The sequence below is a fragment of the Belonocnema kinseyi genome, chromosome 3, assembly GCF_010883055.1.
Source record: "Belonocnema kinseyi isolate 2016_QV_RU_SX_M_011 chromosome 3, B_treatae_v1, whole genome shotgun sequence".
Lineage (NCBI taxonomy): Eukaryota > Metazoa > Arthropoda > Insecta > Hymenoptera > Cynipidae > Belonocnema > Belonocnema kinseyi.
In genome coordinates, this window is record NC_046659.1 from 138,573,263 (window position 1) to 138,580,244 (window position 6,982).

Here is a 6,982-nt window from a genome sequence, read left to right on the forward strand (position 1 = left end):
AAATTTGTTTTCAATATTTGTTCCGATTGAATTTTTAAGCCTAATGCATGTTTTCTGTCAGTACCAACTCTTAACCTAAACAAACTTCCGTTTTATCGCGCAATATTTTTTTTTTATTTCTGGAATTTGAAAATTAAAAAAAAATCATATTGGTTGAAAAATTGTGGAAAACTTTGTTGCATATACAATTTTTCCTAATGAACAGCAATATAAAATTCTAAAAATATTTTTGTTAGAGTAAGACTACTTAATTTGTCCCCCTTTCATGCTGGAGACATTTCAGTTTTGTAAAATTACGCTATTTCCAAAAAGCCAATTTTTTAACAAAGTAGTAGCTTTTCTGAACAAAAATGATGAACTTTGAACCTTATATTTGAATTTTGAACTACCAAAAAAATTAATTTTTAACCCAAGAAAGACATTCACGATTCAACAGTTCAATTTTAAACTGAAGTGAGGAATTTTAAAAAACATATAATAATTTGTAACCAAATAGCTGAATTTCCTACCTACGAGTATAAGCTCTCAATGAAATGATTATATTTTTAAACAGAAAATATGAACATGTAAACAAAATCAGAAAAATCATCAACCAAATAGTTAAATTTTAATGCAAAAAGATTTATTTTAAATAACACACTTAAATCTTCGACAAAGTAATTCAAGTTTCAACGAAATTGTTAAATTTATAAGAGAATAGTAAAATTTTGAACATAATAGAAGAGGTTTTAACTAATGCAATGAATCTTCTTTATTAAAAACTTAATTTTTTTATAAAATACAGATTACAAATAAATAGATAAAATTTAAAGCAAAAGGGCACAATCTTTAACAAAATAATTCATTATAATATAATTAAATATATAAAAAATTAAAGGAATTTTTTTTGATTGTTTAAAAATTAGTTGTTTGAAAAAGTTGAGACATACTTTTCCTTAGAATATCAACTGTCATATGTTTTGTTAAGAAATAATATTTTTTCATTCAATATTCATCTTCTTGGTTGAAAGTTAAAATCCCTTGTTGAACAGTCATCTTTATTGAAAACATGATCTATTTTTGATAAAATTCTTTTTTTTTGCGTAAAAAATTCATCCTTTTAAATTAATGATTTAACGTTTCTCTACTAAATTCGTCTACTTAGCTTAAAAATTGAACTATTTAGTTGAAAATGCAATGGTTCTTGGTTGAATTATTGTTTAGTTTAGGGCTGTTTAGTTTGTTAAAATAATATTTTGCAGTATTATGTATTCATGTTCTGCATTTTATTAAAGGCGTTTATATATATGAAACCCAAGAAATAATTTTGATTCATAAAATATGCATAAAAAAAATCATTTACAAAATTTTGGTATTTGGGTAGTTTTGCATCCGCACCCTTGAATAATTGAATTCCTCGTCTGCGTTTCCATCCTAATCGAACAATCTTTAGAGTTCTGAACTTACTGACCCACATTTCAATCAAGAATATATAATAAAATCTTTATTATTTACACATTCAGAGCTGAAAATTTATGTAGTAAAATTCATGCAAGATAATATGGTTTTACAATTTTTTAGTTTCGTAAAAAGCGCTGAAGTAGTTGCGTTCTGACAAACTGGACTCAGGATTGTGCACAGTACTTGACTTCTGTGCATACTTTTAAAAAGCAGTTTTTTGCTTCCTTCAAAGTCGTTTTGAATTTTTTTCTCTTCTCCTGTTTTGATTTAATTTGTACTTTCCTTGACTAGTGGTCTGAGAGTCCCTTTTTTGTGTCAGTAATCATTTTTACGTATATTTCCTTCCTCATCGCTAAAACCTTTTACGTATATTTCGTCATTTCCCCATGCATCACCAAACATGACACAGACATTACACCGCAGTACCACACACTTCGAGCACACATCTGACAATGATACCTCTAAACATAATATATGTGCCCTCGAATCTGAGTGGCTTATAAATTCTTTTCAAGTTGCCCTTTCTGTGTGTATTTATCAATTAAAATGCGAAATAATTATCTTAAACTTTTTTCTCAGACTCTAGACAATATCGCCATCGCTGCGTTAATTTTTCAGCAACCATCACTGTGTTGATATTAACCAGAATGTTGGAACACGGTCTGGCTCGATTATTCCTTATTGAAATTTCTTGGCTATTTAAATTAAAGACAGCTGATGCAGGATTTGTTTAAAATACTAGGCGTAGGTTTTAGGAGTTTTTAGTATTACTGTATAGAAAAGGATATTGACTAGAGTCTTGGGAAGATGTCTCGGAGAATAAAATTTCATTTGAAATTTTTTTGGCTTTTCAAGTTCAAGGAAGTTGAGATGTTTGATAAAACCAGATGTTTTTATTGTTTTGATTCCTTTTTTTAAACGTGAATTTGTTAAAATGGTTTTAAATTTTTCGAAGGTGATTATTTTTATTTTAAGATTTTGTAGGCCTTTTTGTGTGAAGTCCACAAAAATCATGGACTTATTATTTAATCGTTTACTTACACAATATTTTTTGTCGTCGTTAAGTACCCACCCTGCTACTCAGGGGTGTATGTTAGTGTTATTTGTCGTTTTTGAGCAATTAATTTTTTTTTTGAGCTAAAAACTAGCTCAGACCTGCGACACAAATGTTTCTTTGTATTCATTTCATTATGGAAGTCTAAAGTTAATAAATATTTGAAGTCTCGACAGAGATAACGTGAAATGAAGAATTTTTTTATTTTAAATTGTTTTTGTCATGACACATGCTAATCATTATAGGCTATTGTTACACAGAAAACCTAGTAAAAATTAATTAAAGTCAGTACAATCAAGTTAACTTTTTAGATAAAAATTTACTCACCACAGCCAAAAATGTATTTTTTTTAAACAAAATAAGCCCGAACACCACACAATTTCAGGAACTTTATAAGTTTTAACTTCATAAGATTATTTCACTCCTGTAATAGAATTTTTACGAGATTGACCAGAAAGTAAAGGTATCCGAGTTAGAAAGGATTGAAAATCAGTTAAAAAGTTAACCAGTAATCAATTCTCAATTCGAGGAAAGATTATAAAACAATTTTATTTTGGAATTCTTCACATGAACACGAATTACTTTTCAGAATTGCTCGTAGTACGTTAAAATTTTTTCAAAGAATCGAATAATATGAAAATGTAGCTTATAAAACTTAAAGCATTTCAATAAGAATACGTCAATTTAAAAATATTAACATTTAAGGAATTTAAATTTTGGATCATTTGGAACTGGATAATAAAGTATAATTAAAAAAGGAATGCAAAATTTAAAATTTTCTCTTTCTATTCCTTAAAAGTAAACAATTTCAAAATGAAACAACATTCAAAATTTTTTAAAAATATTTATAGATTGCCTAATTCAGAAACGCACTTCCATTAATTGTTAAATGTATGAGTTTACATGCAGCAACTTGTAAATTGCCAAGCAGAAAATGCTAAAAAATTTTAAATGTTTAAATTAGAAAAATTTTCGAATTGGCTTACGATTGAGAACTTCTGGATGAAAGCGGTAAAAAATTAAAGAAAAAGTTGTAGTATATTTTTCTAGCTTTAAAATTTTTTTTTTAAATTCTTTCAAAATTTTTGCTCTTTTTAAGCCGTAAACAAGTTTCCTCTTAGTGCTAACTTTTTAATTGAAAAACCTTTTTTTTATCGTGCAATATCTTCTATTAATTTTTCAGATTTCAAAATTCAAAAATAATTTTATATTGGTTAAATAATCAAGGGAAATTTTGTTTTATATCCAATGCTTACACTTTTTTTCGGAGGAAATTAAAAGTGAGAAGAAATAAAGAAAATCTACGATTTCGAAATGCCTCAAACATAATGAAAATCTTGTTTTCAGTTAAGCAGAACTACTTAATTTTTTCTTTTATTAAACTCGAGAAATTTCACACTATTTTAAAAAAACTGTGTACTTACCTCAGTTCATGGTCTTGTATATATAAAGTCATAAATGTTTAAACTTTCTGTTGAAAGCAATATGCAAAATAAGTGATTTTAATAATAAAAATATCCAAAACCTGAATAAAAAAACACCAAAAACATAGATAATAAGAGGCAATAACAAAAAAAAACAACAATAATTTCAAAAAAACAACTAATTTTCAACCAAAAAGTGGCTTTTACAATCCAATCGTTGTTATTTTAAAAAAAGTGACGCATTCACAAAAATAGTTTAACTTTTAACCAGAGTTTAATTTTTGACATACAAAGATTTATTTTTTAACAAAAGATTTGAATTTTCAAAGCAAAAAGATGAGCATTCAACCAAAACTAGTAGTATTTTCAAGCTAGAAAGATAATAATTCAATAAAAAATTTAAGTGTTAAAAAAAATAATTAAAGTTTTAACCAAATTTTTCATTTAAACATTTTTAATTTCATACTTGATTTTTATCAATATAAAAACATTTTAAATTGATATGATTAATCTTCAACCCCAAAGAAATTAATTATTTTTATCAAAATAATTAAATTTCAAAGAAAATTCAACGTTTGGAAATTCAACGGCTTTTTATCTTGTTCGTTTTAGAGTCATATTTATTGCGAAATTGTACTATTTGTTTATAATGCCACGTTTTTGGTATACAATTAATCATTTTTGGTGAAGAACTCATCTGTCATATTTTAAATGCAATATATATTTCAACTTTGAGTCTCAAATATTAGTATATTTCTATAAAAAAATGAAATACCCTACTATTCCATTTACGGGAGCAATGTTTACTTCAGCGTATTTTCATTTGAAATTATATATCGCGAAAATATTACAGACTTGGCACAAACTTGCTATTGTTCCTGTTTATTGCTCATTCTTAATGTTAATTTTTGGATGAAACTCCGGGTCCAGTTCAGCTCCTAAAGTTGTTCCAGAACGATTTTTAAATATCAGAAAATGAACCCCACCCGTATCAACCTTATCGATTAGAAGAGCATTTCGATTTTCTGCATTTAGATGTGAATTGTGTGGTATGAGGCTTATTTCCTCCAAGCGTTTTGTATCACTATTTTCCTTTACTTTAAAGTATTTGCTCCAAAAAACGATATACCATGTTGATTCATTAGGTTCTAATGTGTTTTCAGTACCTTAAAAATAAAATAAAAATCTTTAATTTGAAATTAATTGAAATGAATCTCCAAATTAAACACATAAAAATTATAAATTCAAGAATCTGCAAGACAGGGGGAAATAAGAAACTGGAACTCAACAGGTAAAAAAAAGATCACGAGAGAAAGTTAAAGAAAAGATTGCAGAAGGAAAATAGGTAAAGGATGAAAAATGGTAACTCAAAACAAAAAATTAATCGAATTTGTTAAGTACGCGATAAAAAATAATTTGAAGGTTTGTTCAGAAAAATTAAGAGAGACATTCTCTGCAAGTGGTCCACCGATTCTGCCATACAAACATTGTCAACTACAAATACCAACCAAAAAAGACTAATCTCACGATTATCTATACAGTCTAAATTTTTCTTTGACTGTCTTTTACAATTTCAGAAACCTTAATTCTATCCACATTATCGAAAGCTTTTTCCATATTAACCAATAAGGCAATAATCCTTTGTTCATTCTCAAACTTGTTTTGCTGAATTGCTTCAAGCAAAATATCTGACCTATACATTATTTGTGTGGCACAAGTCAAAATTGGTCTTTCCAAATCTTTTCTTCTGTTATTCGCAAGACCTCGAAAATAATTTTTTTTTCAAATATATCTGCACATATTTTCGCCGATTATTAGCAATAGTACCATATACACCAACAGCCTTAATATTCTTTAAGTTTTTATTTAGAGCTCTAAAATTAAAAACAAAAATATCTATTTCATTACTTATAAAGAAAATTGTGTAACGTAACCATTTCCATGTCCACTTTGTAATTCTATACAGCTTTATCTCTATGAAATTGCTTGTAAAAAAGACTCACACTGTGCTTTGTCCATGTACCACACAGGTCCAACCTGCCTATTTATAATTCCGACTAACTCTGCACAACTACTTACTTTTATAATCACCTCAATCCATTTTAAAAATTATTTCTTATTTTCATAAAAATATTTCTGTGTTTCCTTATATCCTTCTGATTTGATTCAATCCTCGTTTTCTTAAACTAGTATTTTTACTTTTCTGTTCATATCCCTACAATTATTTTCCAGTTTAATTCTCTCGTCATTTCAACAACCGATAAAATACATCTTTATTAGATATGCTTGCCTCTTCTCGTTTACAGCGATGCAGATTTTATCATAATATAAGGCATCACCAATCATTCTGTTTACAATCGCAGTACCACACATACTCAACTGGCACTCTTAAAAATGATTTTTCGAAATAATATCTATGCGCCCTCAACTTTTACTTGTTTTTTTTATGAAATTATATATAAATACAAATACTTTATTATGAAATTCTATTTGCACTTTTTTCCGGATTTGGGGATTTCATCGTAATATTAGAAATCATCAATCGCCCTTGCAACCGTAGCACTACACACTTTACTAGCACTCCCAGAAAAAATGTCATGAAATAATATCTATCCACGCTCAAACTTTAATTGCGCTTCTAAGTGCTTCATCACTTTATTTAGAAATTTTATTTTCACTTTTTGCGGATTGCGTAATAATATTATGCATTATACAACATTCTTATTACAAGCGCAGTACCTCACACTTCGCTGAGATTCCTTACAATGATTTCCCGAAATTAAATCCATGTGTCTTCAACTTTTAATTGCTTTTCTAAGTGATGGTTGACTTTAGTATGAAATTCTATTTGCACTTTTTAGCGGATCTGTTAATTTCATCATAGTATTGGGCATCATCAATTTTTCCTACAACCGCAGTACCATACACTTCTTCAGCGCTCCTGCCAATTATTTTTTGAAATAATCCCTACGCGTCCTCCACTCTTAAAGACTTTTTTGAATGCTCGTTTACTTCAGTATGAAATTTTATTCGCACTTTTTTGCGGATTTACGGGTTGCGTCAT